The 22,408-nt window shown below is 46.8% G+C and overlaps 1 protein-coding gene and 1 long non-coding RNA gene across 2 annotated transcripts in view; one reads left to right on the top strand and one right to left on the bottom strand.

Moving 5' to 3' along the window:
• Positions 1–22,408, top strand: part of LOC310664562 — a 52,526-nt gene that overhangs the window by 21,554 nt on the left and 8,564 nt on the right. The gene's annotated exons all lie outside the window — the stretch shown is intronic.
• LOC310664424 (cytochrome P450 3A12-like) overlaps positions 11,490–22,408 on the bottom strand; it is a 76,343-nt gene continuing 65,424 nt past the window's right edge. Inside the window, exon 13 of the transcript XR_014504922.1 lies at positions 11,490–11,942. The gene's annotated coding sequence lies outside the window, so the exon portion shown is untranslated. The remainder of the gene's footprint in view (positions 11,943–22,408) is intronic.

A 22,408-nucleotide genomic window follows, 5' to 3' on the forward strand; every position in this document is an offset into this window, starting at 1 on the left:
TAGTGTCCTTATGTTTTATTCCTTTTGTCGATAACAGCTCTACACACCACGCTTTTCTATCTCCAAGATTTTAGAGCAGGTCTTTCCAAAAGCCAGAAATGACCACAGCTGCTGCTGCCACCAGAAGCAATCCGATTAAAGGTTTTTCCTGATTTTATTTTGCAAATGGGTTCAATAGGTCTCCTTGCATTACATGGCTCCATGCTCTTTTACCCTGAGCATAATGGCAGTCCTGCTGGCTCGGACCAAAGGCCAGGCAGCAGTGCGCATTCTCAGTCCTCCTGCCTGCTCAGCTCTGCAGCTTTCTCCTGCGGTCCCCCTGCCTAACATCAGGGCTGCGAGCACATGGCCATTCCCTCTGGCTCCAGCACATTCCAGCTGCTGGTGTCCGAAGCTGGAGGCTTCTGGTTTTAGCCAGAATTCATACGTATCCCGGAGTTTCATGAAATACTGCTGTCTGGTACGTTTTCCTTCAAACCAGCTTCCGTCCGATTTGAAGATGGCAGCCGCCACTAAGTTGAGCTCTGTACAGTTCAGACTGCTCAAATGGCAGCTTCCTGTTTAATGAAATGAGTAGTTCATAAATAGGAGGGGGTTTCAGTCTCAGGGAAACCAAACAGGTAAATCTCATCAGGTGGGAACATGGGCAGAGCCAGGATTTTTGTGGGGGGGGCGGGCAGGCAACTGGGGGGCAGAACCTCAGAATTTTTATTGATTTTTGTTGATTTGGGGGGACAGCTGCCCCTCCCTGCCCCCACCCCCTTGGCTACAAGGCAACTTGAAATGCCGTGTGTGTGCATTTGTGGAAATAATGTGTTCAAAGCCCCAGTTTCATGAGCGCTAAGTTCTAGGTAGAAACACTTTTATTTGCCTAGGCCTTACTAAAAAATTGATCTGGGTTTTTTTTTTGGGGGGGGGGAGGAAATTGCAACTATACTTCACAGTGATATCCATCTGTCTTTAATTATGAAGTGTTTGCCCAGGCCTATGAATGCAGGATATTGTGGTGGTATTATTGCTAGATTGTTCAGCATCTAAGCACCAAAACTGAGTTTTCTGAAGCTGTTACTGGTGGAATAGGGATTGGGGTGGGGGCCTTTGTGATCTTTTTTGAGTGAGTCATATACAAGCAGTGCTGACTCCGTGGTTCCTCTGAACTTCAGAGGGGGGGGGCCTCTGGTAATACACACCACACATTTAATGTTCTGTGATGCCACTGTAAACAGTTGTGAATTTCCCCCAAAAGGATTCTGAGAGCTGTAGTTTGTTAAGGCTGCTGAGAGTTGTCAGAAGAGCCCCCATTCACCTTCCTGAGCTACAATGCCCAGAGCGATTTAACAACCAACCCTTCTGCAGGAATTGCCACAGGGAACTCTGGGAATTGTAGCTCTTTGAGGGGTCCCCAGATATTTTGCTGGTGAAGGAGACTCTTCCATCGACACTGCTAAGCATCCTCTCTAACACACCTGAGGACAACGAGTGGGGACAAGGCAGGCTGTGTCTCCCGCATCACCAGCGTCTTTTACATCACAGAAGGGCCACCCCAGGAAAGGTAAAAAGCCAGTGAAAGGAATTCTGCTGCCATTCAAAACCTTAGCTCTGCCCTAAACCACAGTTAACATGCTCAGACTTGTCTGGGGACAAACCAGAGCAGGAAAACCTTCTCCTCCTGCGATGAGGCTACATTTTAATATTTTAATGTTCCATTATTTTAATGTTGTACTTTACTTTTGTTTTTTAAGTTGTAATCATTCGTCTTGTTTTTATTATTGCTTGTAAGCCGCTCTGAGCCCGGCCTTGGCTGGGGAGGGCGGGGTATAAATAAAATTTTATTATTATTATTATTATTAAAAGAGTATCCTTCTTTGAAGCAAGGAGGTTAAACGTAGCGTAAACAGGACCAGTGTGGTCCAATGGGGACAGAGGAAGGCGCGGGGGGGTCACTCCAGTTCTGTGCTGTAGTAACTCAGTACTGTGGTACCTCGGGTTAAGTACATAATTCGTTCTGGAGGTCCGTTCTTAACCTGAAACTGTTCTTAACCTGAAGCACCACTTTAGCTAATGGGGCCTCCCGCCGCCACCGCACCACCGGAGCACGATTTCTGTTCTCATCCTGAAGCAAAGTTCTTAACCCGAGGTAATATTTCTGGGTTAGCGGACTCTGTAACCTGAAGTGTCTGTAACCTGAAACGTCTGTAACCCGAGGTACCACTGTACTGAGACCCCCATCTTCCCAACGCACCCCACACGACAAAGGTGGAAGCAAAGGAGGCTTTTGTTTTTGCAGCAGGGCTGAAGGTTTCTCGTGCCTTTAAGTTAAAAGAGCCCAGAAGCCGTGGCAGCCATTCATGTCCCTGCAGAGGTGACAGGAGTTCGTATGGTGTTTTGTTTGCTTCTTGGCATTTCTGCTGACAGCTCCAGGTGGGTGGAATCCTGACTGTTTGCTTTGCGCTGTACGCAGAAGGGCAACCGGCCGGTGAACCGATAAGTGTGCCACGAACTTACTTGATCCCCCTACTTGCTGGATGGGAAGATGCCCCGGTGCCTTCTTCATCTGCCAGTTTGGCTAGTTTGATTGGTCTGGGGGTGCTTTCATTAGAGTTTCCAGGAACATGCCATGCTCTGAACATGTTCCTGGACATTGTATCAGGCCACTGTGTAGAACAGGGTCACCTGACTATTTGGGCTCATGGGGTCTGAACTGGGCATGATGGAACTGGAGCAAGATCTTGGGGGTGAAATAAAAAATTTAAGGTCATATATATATATATATATATATATATATGCAGGTTTTGGTGTCCTCGGGTGTCTTCCCGTGTAAAAGTTGGGGTGTCTAGGCGACGTTTCGACGAGGTCTCACTCGTCATCTTCAGGCTGGTGCTTTCGGCTTCTTGTTACTGGAACAGAGCAGGATCTCAGTGTTTGAGTTCCTATAAATACTGTTGAGGAGGTGTGGTGTATAGCCTCCAATGTTCTGGGCAGAGAGGAGGTTCCCAGGCTAGTGTGCCTTTTCTTCTTTTGTTCCTTAATTACTTGAGGGATATCTTGAGTGATTTCTTGAGTGATTTCCTGAATCCCACTTAGGTGGGTCATTAGGTGTGGATTAGTTGCTAAAGCCTTCGTGTCTTGAACTCTTGAACTTTGTGAAGAGTTTTTCTGAGAAGATGGCTGTACTGCACTTGGTTGTGCTCTGGCTTGGCTTCGTGTATAGGGGCGAGCTGTGGTTTTGTGGCCTGTGCCAGCCAGATCTGTGTAGGGATTGCAGGGGGGTGCAGCATCCGGAGGTGCCACCCTGGTTTGGCTACTGGATGGTGTCTGTAATTTATCTGTGGAGAGGGTCTGGGTTTGGGTCTGGTGTGGTTGAATGGTGATGGCGTTCTGTGTGCCTCTGGATCTGGTGTCAGATTTTGTGGGGAGGGCTAATTTCCAGATGTCTGGCAAGCGGGATGTGTCGTCACGCTTGTTCATGTTGTGAGGGTGTTTCTCTATCTCGATGGCTTCCATGATTATTCTCTTGTGGTGATGTTCCATGTTAAAGAGCAATTTGGAATCTGCAAAATTAATTTCGTGTCCTGTTTCTTTCATGTGTTGGAAAAGAGAGGAAGAAACACCCTCACAACATGAACAAGCGTGACGACACATCCCGCTTGCCAGACATCTGGAAATTAGCCCTCCCCACAAAATCTGACACCAGATCCAGAGGCACACAGAACGCCATCACCATTCAACCACACCAGACCCAAACCCAGACCCTCTCCACAGATAAATTACAGACACCATCCAGTAGCCAAACCAGGGTGGCACCTCCGGATGCTGCACCCCCCTGCAATCCCTACACAGATCTGGCTGGCACAGGCCACAAAACCACAGCTCGCCCCTATACACGAAGCCAAGCCAGAGCACAACCAAGTGCAGTACAGCCATCTTCTCAGAAAAACTCTTCACAAAGTTCAAGAGTTCAAGACACGAAGGCTTTAGCAACTAATCCACACCTAATGACCCACCTAAGTGGGATTCAGGAAATCACTCAAGAAATCACTCAAGATATCCCTCAAGTAATTAAGGAACAAAAGAAGAAAAGGCACACTAGCCTGGGAACCTCCTCTCTGCCCAGAACATTGGAGGCTATACACCACACCTCCTCAACAGTATTTATAGGAACTCAAACACTGAGATCCTGCTCTGTTCCAGTAACAAGAAGCCGAAAGCACCAGCCTGAAGATGACGAGTGAGACCTCGTCGAAACGTCGCCTAGACACCCCAACTTTTACACGGGAAGACACCCGAGGACACCAAAACCTGCATTCCTGTACCCGTGAAAATCTACGAAAGCAAATATATATATATATATATATATAATGTTAATAAATGCACCAACCAAGCACGCACATCGATATATAAACCACATGTCTGAAACCCCACAGAAAGTCCTGAAACCATTTTGTCCCTCCCAAATTAACCTCAAACATTTCTTTGCAAGGTCAAAGGAAAATGGAAAAGCCTCCCCATGGTCTCCTCCTCCTTCACAAATCCTGTCTGAAGGTTACGTCTGTGTATGAATAGGGTGGGCCTGTGACCTGGATCAGGAACTAAGTATTCATCATTACAAAAGACTGGCCAGGCTCCCCAGGGTATCCAATCAAGTAAGTATTAACAGGTAATCTGCCAGACAGGAGATAAACAACACACTCAGATTTCTGTTGAAGACCACCTGTAGATCATATTTGAGTCCAGGAATGGAGAACCGGTGCCTTCCAAATAGAGTCGGGCTCCCGTCAGCCCCAGCCAGCATGCTTAGTGGTCAGGGATGGTCTGTCAATGTCTAGAATCCCTGTGACTCCCCTATCTCTGTGTTAGCAATTGGAACAATTTACTTTTAATTGCTATCTTAAGATGATTTCAGGCTGCTTATGCCGGGTGCTTGTTTTCAATGCATTTTGCGTGAATCACCCGGAGGACACTGAGAGCGGGCTGTGAATAAATGTCAAAGTAAAATAAATTGTTCATTTGCCTTTGTAAATTTACACCCCACCAAATCAATGAAAGTCCCAGGGCAAGTAATAACCATAAATACAAAAGCAAAAGAATAAAAAGGTACTTAAAACTTCTTTTTTAAAAAAATATTTTTTTAAAAAAAAAAAGAAGTTGAATAAAGACAGCCAAGAATCAATACTAATTTCAAGGAGGAGAAGCCGTGAAAGCAGCTAAATACTATTTGAGGTTGAGAAAACAGGACAGGTTTTGCTCAGCGCCTAAAAAGCAGGGGCAGCCCACAGAAGGCCCTCCAGATGTTATTGGAGCACAATGCCTTCCATTGTCGCTGGTTCTTGGCTGTGCTGACCAAGGCTGGAGGAGACCCCTGCAGGATTGTGGTGAGAGCACCCATCAAACTGTTGACATTTCTATTCCACCTTAAGGAACAGGCCTGAGATGGTTGCATGTCACATGTCTGTTTACATTCCAGCACAGCTTGCTGGGAACTTCCGTTTGTGTATAGCTTTTGCTTTTGCTGTTCTCTCTGAGATGACATGAGAGAGAGATGACATGTTCCTTTGTTCTGATTTATGCTTAATAAACCTGTAGCTGTAGCATGACTTACGCCTCACGCCTACTTCTGTGTGCGAACCACACTCTGCTAATTGCGTGCCCTGGCTTCTGAAGTCCAGGTCGCTGAAATTTGAAAGCCCAAATCCGTCACTGCTGTGGGCAGCCAGCTAGCAGGATTCCAGCATATCAGCCCTCTCCCTTTTTGTGGCTTCCAGCAACTGGTATTCAGAAGCATTAGGGATGCGGGTAGCGCTGTGGGCTAAACCACTGAGCTTCTTGGGCTTGCTGATCAGAAGGTCGGCGTTTCAAATCCCCGCGACGGGGTGAGCTCCCATTGCTCTGTCCCAGCTCCTGCCAACCTAGCAGTTCGAAAGCACGCCAGTGCAAGTAGATAAATATGTACCGCTGCAGCAGGAAGGTAAACGGCATTTCCATGCACTCTGGCACTTGTCATGGTCCTCCATGCACCAGAAGCGGTTTAGTCCTGCTGGCCACATGACCCAGAAAGCTGTCTGTGGACAAATGCCGGCTCCCTCAGCCTGAAAGCGAGGTGAGTGCCGCAAATCCATAGTCCCTTTGACTGGACTTAACCGTCCAGGTGTCGTTTTGTTGTTGTTGTTTAGTTGTTTAGTCGTGTCTGACTCTTTGTGACCCCCTGGACCAGAGCACACCAGGCACTCCTGTCTTTCACTGCCTCCCGCAGTTTGGTCAAACTCATGTTGGTAGCTTCAAGAACACTGTCCCACCATCTCGTCCTCTGTCGTCCCCTTCTCCTTGTGCCCTCCATCTTTCCCAACATCAGGGTCTTTTCCATTAAGTCTTCTCTTCTCATGAGGTGGCCAAAGTATTGGAGCCTCAGCTTCAGGATCTGTCCTTCCAGTGAGCACTCAGGGCTGATTTCCTTAAGAATGGACAGGTGTCCTTTACCTTTCCCTTTTACCTATTCAGGAGCATTGCTGTCTCTGACTGTCCATGCAGAGCATACAGGAATCTGTCTAATCCTTTTATTTTTTGAGTCATCCAAGTTGGGGCCCATCATGGCCTCCTTGGTCAATGAGTGCTGTTGAGCCATGCTTTGTAAACCTTTACGAACTGTATCCTGGTGCTAAATGTGAAGCCAGCCTGCAAGTCTTTTCCCAGCCCTGCCTGGAGATGCCACGCATGGGGCCTGGCACCGTTCCAAGCAAAGCACGAGCTCTACCCTTGAGCTACGACCTTGCCACTGGAGATAATGCTGGGTGTGACAGAAAAAGCTCTCGGCGTATTACCTCCTCTCTCTGTTGGGTGAAGTAACCATGAATCAATATTGGCAAGGTGCTCCCTGAAGCCAGCACACCCTGCCCATGGCATGTGATCCTGAAGGGTTCACGAAAGGGTAAAGTCAGAATATCAGGCCAAGGTTTTGTGTCCCCCTCCCCTGAAAAATTGGCAGGTGCGATGTGCTTGTTCTCACATCTCCATACTTTGGAACCCAATTCCTCCATAGCTTGTAAAAGTTATCAAGAAATGCCAGAGTAGCAGTAAAATGTGGATATGCCATATTTTCCTACTCACATGCAAACGTCTAAGGGCAGAGCAGATGCCTTTCAAAGTCCAACGATGATTCAGTACATCGGCTCTTGTCAACATGTTTGTGTAAGCTCAGAGGCCAGCCAAGTTCATGTCCAGAGAGAGAACTTCTGCGCTCTCTTGCGCAAGCATAGAGGAGCTCCAAGGGCACAAATATATGTTGCAGACAATTTACAACACAGGTTCCAATTGGAGCTATTTCCATGGTTGATTGCAGTAGATTGTGGCATTGGTGCAGCTGGCATCGTTCAATATGGAATGTATCGCTGAATGAACTTTCCTGAACCTGGTCCTAGCTCTTATCACAAATGTATCTTGTCAAGCATCAAGGAGACATCCTGAACAACTAATAGTTTGTGCAGAGGTCAGCACAAGTAATCTGGAAATTAGCAAAAATTAATCAATGCTCCTGTAGAAGATTGGATTAGAGTTAGACCGCAGTGAGATAACATTAAGGCATGAAGCAAAGATAACTTGGTGAGTCATTGCTCACCAGGACTATATGCTTTCAGCTACTAATTAAGCAAACAGCCAGGGTTTTAATAGAGAGGAAACAATCAGAAGGAAAAAATATTGGAACTATAAGAATTGCACGTCCCAAAGTCCACTCCCCTCTCCACTAGGATGCATTGGCTAAAATGCGTATAAAAACCCTAGATTTTCAATGGCTGGTTCTCTCTCCAAGTTCCAACAAGGAATTTCACTGTACTCAACGCTCTCAAGGAATCAACACACAGCTATACCTTTCCTCCTCCCTTTCTCACTTTGCTTTTCATGCGGGTTCTGTGGCAAAATTGTCAGACTTACTTTCTTTAGGCTTTTGGGAATAGTTAGGAATTCTTTTACTCTTTGGCTCAATGTGTGTATGCAATGAATGATCTGCTGCCTGAAGCAGCATTTATATAGTCTGTCTCTTCCATTTCATGCAATAAAACCAACCTTTATTGCTCTGGTGTGAGAACTTCTTGTGGGTGTAAGATTAAGGATGAACACCAATTCGTAACAAATACATGTTATAACTCTAGCAAAAGGTCTTAAATCTCTTGGCAGTGTGTATAAGGAGAGCCAAAGGTGGGGGGTTCAGACACAGACCTTGCAACACACTGTACCCCCCCCCCCAGTGTAAAGTCTAGGCAGCGCCATAGCTATAGTCGGCAAAGGGGGAGCAGGTGTGTTCTTCCAGGGAATTCCAGGTCCCCCACCCTGAAGCTTCACCTGCCATTTAAGAAACCCGAAGAAAATCTCATACCCTTTCATTCATGGAAACAGAAAAAGGGATGGATAACACAGCTTTCCCGTGAGGAGGAAACCAGCCCCTAACTTCCATCATTGAGCCTAAGTAGATGCAGAGAACTTGACATGATGGGCAAGCAATACGATACATAGGTGCCAAAGCTCCCCATTTATTTAATTAAGCCATCCCACCTTTCCTCTAAATTTTGTTGTTTAGTCATGTCCGCCTCTTTGTGACCCCCTGGACCAGAGCACGCCAGGCACTCCTGTCTTCCACTGCCTCCCGCTGTTTGGTCAAACTCATGTTGGTAGCTTTGAGAACACTGTCCAACCATCTCGTCCTCTGTCATCCCCTTCTCTTTGGGACCTCCATCTTTCCCAACATCAGGGTCTTTTCCAGGGAGTCTTCTTTTCTCATGAAGTCCTGGAGACTCAATTTCAGGACCTGTCCTTCCAGTGAGCACTCAGGGCTGATTTCCTTAAGAATGGATGCGTTTGATCTTCTTGCAGTCCATGGGACTCTCAAGAGTCTCCTCCAGCACCATAATTCAAAAGCATCCATTCTTCGGCGATCAGCCTTCTTTATGGTCCAGCTCTCACTTCCATACATCACTACTGGGAAAACCATAGCTTTGACTATATGGACCTTTGTTGGCAAGGTGATGTCTCTGCTTTTTAAGATGCTGTCTAGGTTTATCATCGCTTTCCTCCCAGGAAGCAGGCGTCTTTTAATTTCGTGACTGCTGTCACCATCTGCAGTGATCATGGAGCCCAAGAAAGTAAAATCTCTCACTGCCTCCATTTTCCCCCCTTCTATTTGTCAGGAAGTGATGGGACCAGTGGCCATGATCTTCATTTTTTTGATGTTGAGCTTCAAACCATATTTTGCGCTCTCCTCTTTCACCCTCATTAAAAGGTTCTTTAATTCCTCCTCACTTTCTGCCATCAAGGTGTGTCATCTGCATGTCTGAGGTTGTTGATATTTCTTCTGGCAATCTTAATTCCGGTTTGGGATACACTACTACTGCTGTGTAAAGGGGAGATTGCTGAAAATACAACTTCAAGAATACTTCCTGGGAATGAATGCTATGGTGATATTACACAGGTCTGCCACCCACTGCAACTAATTCTGAGTCATTTCCAGGTCCGGTTCAGCACACTGTTAGGCAACTCTAACAACTCAACAAACTGCAGAGTGTAGAAGCAGGAACCTGCATTTAACAAGGGTTGTTTAATATACTAAACCATGGAAGGTCTTGTTTTTCTCCAAAGCGCCTATGAGTTATTTAAATTGGGCTCGCACTGGTGGCTTGGTCCTGTCTCTGCAGAACACCCACCCACCCCAGCTTTGCTAGAATGAATCGGAGTCTCATTCGCGCTAATGCCTTTCTTTCTGACAGTTCAGATTGCTGTGCAAGGACAATTTTCACTGCATTATCGTTGCTTGAGTAACAATTGCTTGTTCCAAGCAAAAGAGCACACCTTGAACATTGGGGAGCTGGGGAGCTTGCTGATATCTTTTCTTCTCTTTTGAAGCCATTAATTAACCTGCTAGTGATTTCTCCTGGATGTGTATGCCTGTCTTTAATTAAGATTGTGTCTGATCTGTTTATATTGCAGTTGGAGCAGAAGTGAGCGGAGGGGGAATGTTCTCTGTTGAACAGCACCTCCTGTGTCTCTTCCCCCTTCGGTGTCCTGCGTCATGTTTTGAGCATCGCTGCCTTGCATGTAAAATGCAGGTGGATATTGGATGGGCTTGCATCACAATAGCAAATTATGAGGATCGGGGAGAACTGTGGATGGCAGTGGTTTTCAACCTTTTTGAGTCCGCAGCTCCCTTAAAGGTAAAGGTACCCCTGCCCGTACGGGCCAGTCTTGACAGACTCTAGGGTTGTGCGCTCATCTCACTCTAGAGGCCGGGAGCCAGCGCTGTCCGCAGACACTTCCGGGTCACGTGGCTGGCCAGCGTGACATCGCTGCTCTGGCGAGCCAGAGCCGCACACGGAAACGCCATTTACCTTCCCGCTAGTAAGCGGTCCCTATTTATCTACTTGCACCCGAGAGTGCTTTCCAACTGCTAGGTTGGCAGGCGCTGGGACCGAACAACGGGAGCGCACCCCGCCACGGGGATTCGAACCGCCGACCTTTTGATCGGCAAGTCCTAGGCGCTGAGGCTTTAACCCACAGCGCCACCCGCAGCTCCCTTAACCAAGCACAATTCTTCTCTCTTGTGGGAACCACTTACACTGGAAGATAATGGGGTGCAAGTCAAAGCCACTGGCTTCCTGAATGTTCCTTGGAGAGAGAGAGAGAGAGAGAGAGAGAGAGAGAGAGATAATGTGGGGAACAGGGGCTTCAAGTTAATGAAAGGAGGACCCCTGTGGCTTTTGCCCGTTCGTTTAGAGCCTGTCTGTACAGGGGGAAGAAAGTGTTAAAATGTAGACCAATAGGGAAGCTGGAGGCGGAGCCTACATGTGTATAAAAGGGCTTAGCCCGAGGTTTGAACAAGTTGTTGGTGTGTAGTGGGTTGGTTTTAGTGGGTTGGCTGGTTGGGAAAGGCAGTTGGAGAAGCAGCTGGCAGGCAGCTGGAAATAGAGAGACAGGGCAGTGGGTTCTTGAGTGAGGGGAGGTAGAAGAGATAGAGAGTGAGAAATAAGACTAAGAAAGTAAAGAGTAACAATGTTTGGAATGCCGTAAAAGTTTGTGTCTGAAATAAAATACAGCGGTGCCTCGCAAGACGAAATTAATTTGTTCTGCGAGTTTTTTCGTTCTGCGAGTTTTTTCGTCTTGCGAAGCACCACTGTGGGATAGGAATGCATTGGCGGTTTTTTAAAAAAAGGTGCAAGACGTTTCGTCTTGCGAAGCAAGCCCATAGGGAAATCCGTCTTGCGAAGCGACTCAGAAAACGAAAAACTCTTTCATCTTGCGAGTTTTTCGTCTTCCGAGGCATTCGTCTTTCTAGGTATCACTGTACACTCTTCATTATTTACTTGAGAACCTGACTGAGACTGAAGTGATTTTACCAGGGAGGACCTGGTTGTTGCATCGGATTAGTGGTGTACAGGTCATTAGTCCGTGAGATGACTGGGGGCTCTCTATGAACTCCACAGCCACCCTGGCAGGGACGGAGGAAGGGGGCTGGGTGTCACCACTGAGGTGGATGACAAAATGGCAGGTAGCACTCACCATGAGGCCTGCAGCTTGCCCGAGCCACATGTCTTTCCTGGGATTGGCGCTATGGCTTAGGCGCCCGCAGGCTCCGCGCTGCCCCAAATGGTCCGCTTGCCGCCTCCCCCTCGGCTGTAGGGCGGCTGAGTGGGAGGAGGCAGGCAGACTCCTCGGAGGCCCCATGGAGTGTCCTGCCCTGGCTAGCCCCGCCCCATGGGTGGCTGGCCCTGCCCCTGGGCACAGAGCACACATGTCACCCTAGGCACCCAATTGGCTTGCTCCGCCACTGCCCCCTGGGGCTCCATTGAACATTGCTCAGGGTGCCACAGTGCACTGGTTGACAACCAATCGTCTATGGACTTCACGACTGCAAAGACGTGGTCATGACCGTTAGGCATGCTCATATTATTTCATTTATTGCATTCCTTTTTATTGCACCTCAGAAGATACAAATGTTTGAGGAATAAAATCAGAACAGAAGAATAAAAGGGGGATTTCAAAACATAAAAGCAGACTCTCCTTCTCCCTGTCCTGTGATCCTTCCCACATGTATTCTACAGCTGGAGACTGCATTGCTAAATCCATATACAGTGGTACGTCGGGTTAAGTACTTAATTCGTTCTGGAGGTCCGTTCTTAACCTGAAACTGTTCTTAACCTGAAGCACCACTTTAGCTAATGGGGCCTCCTGCTGCCGCCGGAGCACGATTTCTGTTCTCATCCTAAAGCGAAGTTCTTAACCCGAGGTAATATTTCTGGGTTAGCGGAGTCTGTAACCTGAAGCGTCTGTAACCTGAAACGTCTGTAACCCAAGGTACCACTGTACTGAGACCCCCCATCTTACCAACGCACCCCACACAACAAAGGTGGAAGCAAAAGAGGCTTTTGTTTTTGCAGCAAGGCTGAAAGTTTCTAGTGCCTTTAAGTTGAAAGAGCCCAGAAGCCGTGGCAGCCATTCATGTCCCTGCAGAGGTGAAAGGAGTTCGTATGGTGTTTTATTTGCTTCTTGGCATTTCTGCTGACAGCTCCAGGTGGGGGGAATCCTGACTGTTTGCTTTGCAGCGTACGCAGAAGGGCGACCGGCCGGTGAACCGATAAGTGTGCCACGAACTTACTTGATCCCCCTACTTGCCGGATGGGAAGATGCCCTGGTGCCTTCTTCATCTGCCAGTTTGGCTAGTTTGATTGGTCTGGGGGTGCTTTCATTAGAGTTTCCAGGAACATGCCATGCTCTGAACATGTTCCTGGACATTTTATCAGACCACTGTGTAGAACAGGGTCACCCAATGTTTAGCACCGCTTTAGGGGCCTCCTGCTGCTGCCGCGCCACCGGAGCACGATTTCTGTTCTCATCCTGAAGCAAAGTTCTTAACTCGAGGTACTATTTCTGGGTTAGCGGAGTCTGTAGCCTGAAGCGTATGTAACCTGAAGCGTATGTAACCCGAGGTACCACTGTAACTGAGAATTTTGAAAGACAGGTGCAGATTAGTTTGAGAAATGTGAATCTGGCAGGTTCCGATTAAAACATGAACTGATTTCTCCTCCATGCCTATTTAAGAGGTCCAGAAGCAATTTACAGCCATGAGCTTGTCTCTCTGTACACAACTAACAAGTGTCTCCAGTTTTCTTCTGGGAACAACAGCTGAGCAACACCTGAGTAATCCTTTTCCCCGTCTCTCAGAGGGGCTGAGATGCGACCAGGGTTCCCTCTTTCTCCTTTTGGGGAGCACCTCGTGGCACCATCTTCAGAACTATTGGTTTCTCCGGCACTACGAAGGCTTGCTTTCTCATCTCCAGAAGAAAGCAATTAGTTAATGAGTCAACCCAGCTTGACATTCAGACTCCTGACGGAAGCTCACAGGGAAGTATCAGCGCTTTGGTTTCGCTGGCTTTAATTAAAACATGTGGCTCAATCCTATCCATGCCTTGGGCAACAGCGCCAGACACTGACTTGCACATAGCACCTTCCTTTTGGGGGACTGATGTCTCTTGGGTGAGAGAGGCAGGATGGGTGCCAGCCTAGTGTCAGATGTAATCCCAGCTGCATTTCTAAAGGAAGGGGTTCCTGCGTAGCAGGAGAAGATGGTGGACACCCCCTCCCTTTACACGCACATACAGAGGTGCGCCAGGCATCCAGCCTCCTCACCGGAGTTTCCTTGCAGACCCTGAAGGAGAAATGCTGTGGCAGGACTGCAATATAAATACTTTGCATTTATATAGAGTGATACCTTCAGGCATCAACCTCCATCTCACCTGTGATGTGCAGGTGCCAATTAATTAGTCCAGTTAATCTAATTAATTGTCCATTAGATCTTCCATAAGATCCACTGACATAAATGATGCGATTGATTTTTTGCAGAAATAATCCGAACCATAGACTTTGCCACTGACACCTCTCACTGTTAGGCATTATGCTTCAGCCACTCTGGCTATCAAAAGAATTGGGTTATCCCCCAGTTTCAGACTGAATAGACTCAATGCTGCTTGAACTGTACGACACATATTTACCAGTGGAAGAGCTGAATATTCTTTTCAATACTTAATATCTTTTTCTTTTCTTTTACCTCCTTGAGCTTCCCACTGGTGAAGGTTGGAGGCTGGAGAGGGATCATAGAATCATAGAATCATAGAGTTGGAAGAGACCACAAGGGCCATTGAGTCCAACCCCCTGCCAAGCAGGAAACACCATCAGAGCACTCCTGACATATGGTTGTCAAGCCTCTGCTTAAAGACCTCCAAAGAAGGAGACTCCACCACACTCCTTGGCAGCAAATTCCACTGTCAAACAGCTCTTACTGTCAGGAAGTTCTTCCTAATGTTTAGGTGGAATCTTCTTTCTTGTAGTTTGGATCCATTGCTCCGTGTCCGCTTCTCTGGAGCAGCAGAAAACAACCTTTCTCCCTCCTCTATGTGACATCCTTTTATATATTTGAACATGGCTATCATATCACCCCTTAACCTCCTCTTCTCCAGGCTAAACATGCTCAGCTCCCTTAGCCGTTCCTCATAAGGCATCGTTTCCAGGCCTTTGACCATTTTGGTTGCCCTCCTCTGGACACGTTCCAGTTTGTCAGTGTCCTTCTTGAACTGTGGTGCCCAGAACTGGACACAGTACTCCAGGTGAGGTCTGACCAGAGCAGAATACAGTGGCACTATTACTTCCCTTGATCTAGATGCTATACTCCTATTGATGCAGCCCTGAATTGCATTGGCTTTTTTAGCTGCCGCGTCACACTGTTGGCTCATGTCAAGTTTGTGGTCAACCAAGACTCCTAGATCCTTTTCACATGTACTGCTCTCAAGCCAGGTGTCACCCATCTTGTATTTGTGCCTCTCATTTTTTTTGCCCAAGTGCAATACTTTACACTTTTTGCCCAAGTGCAATACTTTACACCTGTTAAAATTCATCTTGTTTGTTTTTGCCCAGTTCTCTAATCTGTCAAGGGAACATTGTTCGTACTTTGCCTTCAAGATGTGTTGGCCTCCAAGATCCCATCTAAACCTAGAGAAGACAAAAGCAGTTTCAAACCAATGAGTGGCATAGTCAGGTTCTGAACCCACGACAGATCTGGAACCAATAATATCCAACAGGCAATTGTAAATGGAATAAACTTGGAGTGCAGTGATGACTGGGTCACTAAGTTCACGCTTGACTTTTAGAGAGGAGTTAATCTGCCCTCCCCATTACCCCACCCTGCCCCAGTTTGGTGCCAATGGAGTGACCTGTAGAAACGCTCCTCCTTTTGTTATACTATTGTATAATTAAGAAGTTGGTGAACGTGGTGGAGAACTCTTTCACAAGGACGGCTTTTATGATAGCCAGATCCAGCGTAGCTAATATAGGCTTTCAGCCCTCGTAAATCCTGGATTAAGAGTAAGGAAGAAGAGGCACATTCTAGTGGATCAAAAACAAGCGAGCTACAGGTAGCCTTCACCTGGTGCCTTCAAGATGTGTTGGCCTCCATCTCCCATCAACCCATGGCGACAGGCACTGATGGGAGCTGTAGTCCAAAGCCTCTCCATCGCGCCTGACTGGTGAAGGTTGGCTGAGGGAGTCTGCCATCCTCCATCATTTTATAAGCCAAGGGAACAACACCTTTTGCTAGTCAAAACTAACTAGAAAAACACATCCCAGAAGGAGGGTTGCCCTGTTACTCTGCTGAAGCAAAGAAAAAAGTCAATGCAAGAGGCTTCCAGCACAGCAGGATACTGCCTGAGAGCTCCTGTGGAAGCATTTGCATGCATGAGCAAGGAAGACCCACCAGCTCAGAGCCTTAAGCTTCAATCTGACACATGCTTGCCTGGGAGTGTGACCTCTCTGTCCCCTTTTTGACAATATTGGCTCATAGTCTTCTTTCTGCTCAGAAACTCTATCTTCCCTTTGATTTTAGGCAATAAGCTATCGGAGGCCACTACAAGGCAGGGTCTTATCTCTGCATGTTTTTTGCCTTCCTTTCCCAGCAAGGGCATTAGCAATGAGCAAGTTGGGCACAGAGACCCTCATAACTGACACCTTAGATAATGCTTATTATGCCAACTGTAACATTAGCCAGAACCTAACAGTTGAGAAAGGCATTTAAACTAATAATAATAATAATAATAATAATAATAATAATAATAATAATCTAATAATAATAATTTATTACTTATACCTCGCCCATCTGACCAGGTTTCCCCAACCACTCTGGGTGGCTTCCAAGAGGAGATTAAAAATACATTAAAGCATCAATCATTAAAAACTTCCCTAAACAGGACTGCCTTCAGATATCTTCTAAAAGTCATATAGTTGTTTATTTCCTTGACATCTGATGGGAGGGCGTTCCACAGGGCGGATGCCACTACTGAGAAGGCCTTCTGCTTGGTTCCCTGTAACCTCACTTCTCGCAATGAGGGAACCGCCAGAAGACCCTTGGAGCTGGACCTCAGTGTCAGGGCAGAACGATGGCGGGTGGAGATGCTCCTTCAGGTATACTGGGCCGAGGCCGTTTAGGGCTTTCAAGGTCAGCACCAACCCTTTGAATGGTGCTCAGAAATGTACTGGGAGCCAATGTAGGTCTTTCAAGACCGGTGTTTTGTGGTGTCAGCAGCCGCTGAGACAACTTCATGTTTGGAACCTCCAACTGAAAGTTCACTTGAAGGGCCCACAAGCTGATCCTTGGCTTAGAGAGCCAAAAATATTGTTAGAAAGGATTGCGCACACCACAATCATGTATCAAAAATACTATAAAGGTGTTGTGAATTTTTCATGCTCTGCCCAGCTTTTGGAAACATCCGCCGAGCCATTCTTGCTACAGCCTGAACAAAGCTGTATTCTTTCCATATGCTCTGGCATAATGAGACCCCTCTGAAGGGTAACAGGAGTGAAACCCATTTAACTTAATGGGGCTTACCTCTGAGTAGACATGCAACCGCCCCCTGGCAAACTGAAGGAGCTATATTCTTTAGAATGCCTATGCTAAATAAGCCCACAAGATAAAAGGCAGAAAACTACAGACAAGTACCAGAATGTTTTTGAGATTCCAAAGCGATCCAGTTGCATATTAAGTATTTTTCCACCCCGGAACATTTCCTTCTTCGGGTCAAACAATGAGATTTGGGCTAACCTGAGACATACAAACTGTTCATAAAAGGTTACTTACCCTCAGGTCTTGTCATGTTTCTGAAAGCACTCGATATCAAATAACCATCATACTGTTGTAAGAAACATTTAAGAAAGTTAAGTACAACCTTTCTGGGCTGGATTTTGGCCACTTTTCAGGAGCACCTCTGATCCCAAGGGGGGGGGCAGTGTTACCATATTTAAGGAGGGGTGCCTTTCAGAGCCTAACCCCCCCTTTAAGGGATTCAGAGTCCCCCCCATTTGTTAGCGGTCAGAGATGAATAAGTGGAGGCAAGTTCCAGTGAAATCAAAGCTGATCTTTATTATTCTGTTGATAATAGCAATAATTTTATTATTTAAATCCTGCCCATCTAGCTGGGTTTCCCGAGCTACTCTGGGTGGCTTATAGTACATATAGAAATGTAGTAAAACCTTAAAAATTAAAAGCCTCCCAATTCAGAGCTGCCTTCGGATGTTTTCTAAAAGTCAGACAGTTGTTTATTTCCTTGACATCTGAAGGGAGGGTGTCCCACAGGGAGGGCGCCACTACCGAGAAGGCCCTCTGCCTGGTTCCCTGTAACTTCACTTCTTGCAGTGAGGGAAATGCCAGAAGGCCCTCGGAGCTGGACCTCAGTGTCTGGGCTGAACGATGGGGGTGGAGATGCTCCTTCAGGTATCCTGGGCTGAGGCTGAAGTTGTATAGGGCTTTGAAGGCCAGCAGCAACTCTTTGAATTGTGTTTGGAAATGTCCTGAGAGCCAGTGTGGTGTAGTGGTTAAGAGCGGTAGACTCGTAATCTGGGGAACCGGGTTCGCTTCCCCTCTCCTCCACCTGCAGCTGCTGGGTGACCTTGGGCCAGTCACACTTCTTTGAAGTCTCTCAGCCCCACTCACCTCTCACAGAGTGTTTGTTGTGGGGGAGGAAGGGAAAGGAGAATGTTAGCCACTTTGAGACTCCTTAAAGGGAGTGAAAGGCGGGATATCAAATCAAAACTACTACTACTCTTCTTCTTCTTCTTCTTCTTTAGGGCCGGTGTTATATGGTCCCGGCGGCCGCTCCCAGTCACCAGTCTAGCTGCCACATTCTGGATTAGCTGTTGTTTCAGAGTCACCTATTACAAGTTCCCCGCCTCCTTCATAAGAGGCAAAGACTCAACGCAAGGTGTACAAAGACTATTTAAAGACTTTTGAAAATTGCCCAACCGCCCAAAAACATCACAGAAAGAGGTGGTCTACAGACAGAAATTTTAGTGTGTGTCTTGACAGGATACTGGATAATGGTTGCAGTTTGCATTATCTGAGCCAGTATGGGAATATCCCTTTGTCATTGCAATTTTTTCTAGAAAAAGAGGTGCTGGAACTCACTATGAACACCTCCCTCCTTCTCTTAGAATGGCAATGGCACCCACTAGAGAGGTGCCGGAACTCAGTTCCTGTGAGTTCCCTCTGAAAAAAATCCCTGCCCTTTGTCATGATAAATACTTTCTTCCCTGGATCCCTTTGGCAAAATTACCCCTACTGATACACAGAAGATGCTCTATGGACAGTCTGCTCAGCTTGACAGATACTTGCCAGACTGGTTTCGCAGGGAGGAGTAAGGCCCTAGGAGAGGATTCTTCACACATGCCCTACATAAACTGATCAGGACCTCAATGCATGGAGAGGAGGAATTAATCATATTTAATTGCTTTGTGTACACCGCTCGAGAGTTGTTTTTTCATTAGGCAGAATGCAAATCCTTCTCAGTAAATAAATAAAGCAGTAAAGTGATCTGCAATGAACAAAGTCATGCAATGTCTTAAGATAAAGAACACACAGAAGTGCAGCTGAAATCCCCTCATTCAGGTATTCATAACTGCTGAACTTTAGCCTGTCCTTCTCCCCGACATGCATCATTCAACGGAGGAGTCTTTCTCTCTGGACACTGACAAACTGGAACGTGTCCAGAGGAGGGCAACCAAAATGGTCAAAGGCCTGGGAACGATGCCTTATGAGGAACGGCTAAGGGAGCTGGGCATGTTTAGCCTGGAGAAGAGGAGGTTAAGGGGTGATATGATAGCCATGTTCAAATATTTAAAAGGATGTCACATAGAGGAGGGAGAAAGGTTGTTTTCGGCGGCTCCAGAGAAGCGGACACGGAGCAATGGATCCAAACTACAAGAAAGAAGATTCCACCTAAACATTAGGAAGAACTTCCTGACAGTAAGAGCTGTTTGACAGTGGAATTTGCTGCCAAGGAGTGTGGTGGAGTCTCCTTCTTTGGAGGTCTTTAAGCAGAGGCTTGACAACCATATATCAGGAGTGCTCTGATGGTGTTTCCTGCTTGGCAGGGGGTTGGACTCGATGGCCCTTGTGGTCTCTTCCAACTCTTCTATGATTCTATGATTCTCTGGAGAAGACCCAGCCCAGTGGTGCAGCCCAGAATCCCACTGCCTTATTCTGCAATTAAAGTTGCCAGAAAACAAGGGAGGGATTTGTCCGCCCCGCCTCATTAAGCTTTCAATAGGGGGATGGTGTGGGCAGAAAGCAATTGGCCTGCACAGCTCCTTCTGGCGGACCTCTATGAAATCACCCACCTATTGCTAGAGGTCAACTTGCAGCACACCCTGCTCTGCATTTATAATAAAGAGAGGCTCCAAAGTCCACCTGCTGATTTCTCCCAGTTCATTGCTTCCCTGTTCTCTTTATCTTGAGCAAACACCCTTGTTTTTTTGCTGTACTTCATAATAATAATTAAAAAATCATTATTTATTTTTATGCTTTTAGTGTGTGTTGAGTTACATAAAGAGAAGATGAAAATGGCAAACTAAATTTCAGTGGGTGTACTCTGAATGAAAGTTGAATACAACACATGGAGCCCAACATTGTTCTTTTTTCACAGGCCTAGGTAGCAAAAGGTCACACAACCTTCTCCCCCCCCCCCATAAGGGGTATTTCTATAATGTTATTTACGTGGTTGTGTCCACAAAGGTGGTCCAGAGACTTCCATCAGTTCAGTTATGGTCAGTGGGAGTTTGCTCAAGGCCAAGTGGTTAAACCACATGATCATAGAATCATAGAATCTTAGAGTTAGAAAGGACCCAAGGGTTATCCAGTCCAACCTCCTGCAAATCAGGAATCTCAGCGAGATCATACATGACAGATGGCCACCCAACCTCTCCTTAAAAACCTCCAAGGAAGGAGATTCCACAACCTCCTGAGGGAGACCATTCCACTGTCAAAGAGCTCTTACTGTCAGAAAGTTTTCCCTGATGTTTAGCTGGAATCTCCTTTCTTACAACTTGAAGCCATTGGTTCAAGTCCTACCCTCCAGAGCAGGAGAAAACAAACTGGCTCCCTCTTCCATGTGACAGTCCTTGAGATATTTGGAGATGGCTTCCATATCTCCTCTCAGTCTCCTCTTTTCCAGGCTAAACATGCCCAGGTCCTTCAAGCACTCCTCATAAGATTTAGTTTCCAGACCCTTGATCATCTTGATTGCCCTCCTCTGCACACGTTTCAGCTTGTCAACATCCTTCTTAAATTGTGGTGCTGAGAATTGGACACAGTATTCCAAGTGTGGCCTGTACATCCTCCAGAGTTGTCACCTTCTCCCCTGTTTTTGAGCTTTCAAGCCCTCGCAGTCCTGGGCTAGACAGAGTAGGTCAGGAATTGGCTGCTTCTGCCCACGAACTTTGTCCTGTGTCTCCATTCCTTCACTCTCTTCCTCTGCTGTTGAGAGTTTGGGAGGTGAGTTCAAAATAAAGGGCTTGTGGCATCATGGTTGGCACCCAGAAGATGGAAGATATCTACAGCCCCTCCAGTGGTCACTTCTAGGTGGGTACCAAATAACAGTTTTGTTTCAGATTTATAAGATAAGGCTCTTTCAGCATGCTGTGCTTCTAGAGGTGCTTCTACATCCCAACCCTATGCAAGTTTACTTGGAAGTAGATATCCTTGCAGTTGAGAGGCTGCTATCTCCTAAGGCTTTCAGGGGACTTAAAATGCTCCTTCTACTTTCAGAGTTATAAATTAACCCAAGTAAAGGAAGATAACAGAGTGGTACATACAGCATGAAAATGCCTAGGAAGGCAATGAGAAGGGACCATGTCTCAGTGGAGGAACTTGGAAGGAGATCCATCTTGTTGGCCCTTGATGTCTCTCTGGCTTGGATCAAGGAGTTCTATTCTCTTTCTGCTTGATCCGTGCTGGAGCTCAAAGGGCGAAAAGATTCTCACAGTATCGTTTGCGATCTGTTTGTCTTCCTTCAATTACTTGGCCAAGCTTGTTTCCTTCGATGTGAGAAGAGGCCAGGTGAGAATTCCTTGTCATAGAAGTGGCTGGAGAGAGGGAGTTTTGCCACACATTCCCTTGGAAGGTGGAGCATGCTTTCTTTCTGCTGCTCTGGGGGCGAGCACCCAAACCGATGGATTCACTTGCAAGAAAGGATATTCCGGCAAAACCCTAGGAAGAATGTTCTGTGAGCCATGTGTCGGTGGAATAAGTAAGGTAAAGGTAAAAGGGACCTCTGACAGTTAAGTCCAATCGTGAACGATTCTGGGGTTGTGACGCTCATCTCGCTTAACAGGCCGAGGGGGCCGACGTTTGTCTACTCCGCAGACAGTTTTTCCAGGTCATGTGGCCAGCATGACTAAGCCACTTCTGGCGCAATGGAACAGCGACAACAGAGCAGCGCACGGAAACACCATTTACCTTCCCACTGGAGTGGTACCTATTAATCTACTTGCACTTTTTGTCGTGCTTTCAAACTGCTAGGTTGGCAGGAGCAGGGACCGAGCAACAGGAGCTCACCCCGTCGTGGGGATTTGAACCGCCGACCTTTTGATCGGCAAGCTCAAGGCTCAATGGTTTAGACCACAGCGCCACCCGCATCCATGGAATAGACTTCCTCAAAAGATGGCGGGCTCTCTTTCCTTGAAGGCTTTTAAACAGAGGTTGGATCCCTTTCAACTCTATGATTCTATGACAAACATGAAGACAGATTGAGGGGGGATCCTGCTGCCATGGTTACTCTGGGGCAACTTTTGAGGGGGTCCAACTCTGGTCGTCTGCACCCTGATGCTCTGGTTTTAAATCCAGAGAGCTCTTGCCTGCCAGTCTCTGGCCTCAGCAAGTTCCTGATCACATAACATCAAGCTTAGAGCCAGGATCCCAGAAATGGGGGCAGGGGGGCCTGGCTTTTGAGCCAGCAAGTCTCAGTCTCCCTTAGATACATTGTCAGTCTCAGTCTCCCTTAGATACATTGACAAAATCAATGTCTGGTGGTGAATATCTGCAGTGAAATCAAAATTGAAA

Source organism: Podarcis tiliguerta (assembly GCF_965153285.1).
Source record: "Podarcis tiliguerta genome assembly, chromosome: 14".
In the NCBI taxonomy this organism is placed as follows: domain Eukaryota; kingdom Metazoa; phylum Chordata; class Lepidosauria; order Squamata; family Lacertidae; genus Podarcis; species Podarcis tiliguerta.